Source organism: Plecotus auritus (genome assembly GCF_963455305.1).
Source record: "Plecotus auritus genome assembly, chromosome: 10".
NCBI classification, from domain to species: Eukaryota; Metazoa; Chordata; class Mammalia; order Chiroptera; family Vespertilionidae; genus Plecotus; species Plecotus auritus.
In genome coordinates, this window is record NC_137785.1 from 41,314,508 (window position 1) to 41,316,355 (window position 1,848).

The 1,848-nt window shown below is 34.5% G+C and overlaps 1 pseudogene across 1 annotated transcript; it reads right to left on the reverse strand.

The window, feature by feature from the left end:
* Positions 1-1,159: 1,159 nt before the first annotated feature.
* LOC308235871 (small ribosomal subunit protein eS25-like) lies at positions 1,160-1,532 on the reverse strand (annotated as a pseudogene). Its single transcript has one exon. The product of its transcript is annotated as a small ribosomal subunit protein eS25-like (transcript).
* Positions 1,533-1,848: the final 316 nt, after the last annotated feature.

Consider the following 1,848-nt stretch of genomic DNA (forward strand, 5'->3'; position numbering starts at 1 on the left):
CCAATTACTCTTCTCAGACCAATAGTATTTATCACAGTATATTGTAAATATTTCTTTGCTTGTCTTGGTTTCCAACATACTTGATGAGGTCATGATCAAATCTTCTGTTTCTATTCACTCAGAATTTTTCCCAGCACCTGGCACACAGTAGGCATTTTAATGATTTTTATTGAATCATGGCTTTGAAGAGGGGGATTAACTTGTTATTATAAAAGTTATAAAAACATAACTTCAAAATGCATCTACTCTAAGTCTAAAAAAATTAAGTAATTTTGTTAGGGGATGTTTCAAGCCCCTGCTCCTCATTCACTCTGATCCCCTTTCAAATTTATGGGAAATTTTAGGACATTCATTTTTAAATGGAGTTGTGTAACAGATTTCAAATTAAATAAAAGTAGATTTTCCTATGATTTAAAAGTGGATAAGTTTCTAATTAATTATGCATATAGTTCACTTGGCTTGTCCTTCACAGGGTAGGATTTCTAATGGTGTTTAAAGTTGGGAAAACCATGAACAGTCTACCATATGCTATCATTTTCTTTAATTACAGTTCTATTTGGTTTCTTAATGAAGTAAAAATAAAATCCAATATATAAATGTTATGACATTTAGGAATATCTAATTCATGTTTCATCCTGTGATTGATTTTCCTTAATGAATAATTAGAGTGGATTTAGGCCTTTAAAACCAAATTTATTCTAAATCCCTCAACATATCAGTTTCCAAATAATTGTATTTTATTTTTATTCAAAACCATTCAAGTATGGTATTTTATAGCTCCTATGAGGCCATCATCTTAGCAAGGTATCTTCATGAAAATGCAATCAATGTAATTTATCATGCACTTGAATTTGAAAAAGACCAGTTCGAACTGCACATTAACTCTGAAGGCAACCACACTGGTTCTTATTTATCGTGAACATTGTGTTCACCTTTATCTTATGAGTTAGCTAATGGAAAATGTTATAAATGAAAATATATTTACTAAATTGTAAGATTTGAAAGTTTTATCATCTAATATTAAATAGCAAATTGTAACTATTTTTGTTTGAGCAATCATATATTAGAATAGAGGTTTGAAATTTTATATGCTTAAAAACTTTTTTATTATTTAATAAAGGTTTATTTTTCAAAATGTATAGCCGGTGAGATCTTTTGTTCATGCATCTTCTCCAGCATCTGAGGAGTCCCCACCTTTGGTGTTTCTGGTGTAAATCACTTGAGGTCTATGCTTTGTGACTAGTTTAATAAGTCCTTTACTAAGGAGCTCCTGAAGGGCTGCTCTGGCCAAGGAGCCGCGAATCTTCAGCCTCTCGACAGCTGGGGTTATAAGCTTGTAGTTGGGAACTTCCTTATAGAGCTTGTCATATGTGGCTTTGTCAAACAAGACCAGGTTATTGAACTTGTCCCGAACTTTGCGTTTGGGCCACTTCCTCTTTTTGGCCTTGCCCCCCTGACTTGTTCACAGGGTCTTTGTCTTTCTTGGCTGACTTTCCAGCATCTTTCTTCTCCTTGTCGTCCTTGGGCGGCATCACAGGACTCAGAGAACAGGGATGTGCTACTGCCTCGCCAAGATGTCGGCCAGAGAGGCACTTAAGAATATTTTCATACAAAATCGTAGTTTAAGAATATTTTAATACACAAACAGAAAGTGAGGTAGTTTTGTTTTGTATTGTTACTCTTGATTTAACTTTTCAAAATATCCTTGGGATGGTGAGTAAAAGTGTACTCAGTATGTTTTTCCCTCTCTGTATTATGCCCCCTTAATAGACACATCAGTAGGAGTAGCAGACAGAATTCTACTCCCTATGACCCACACCTTTGTAGAGTCCTATCCTGTTGAGTGTG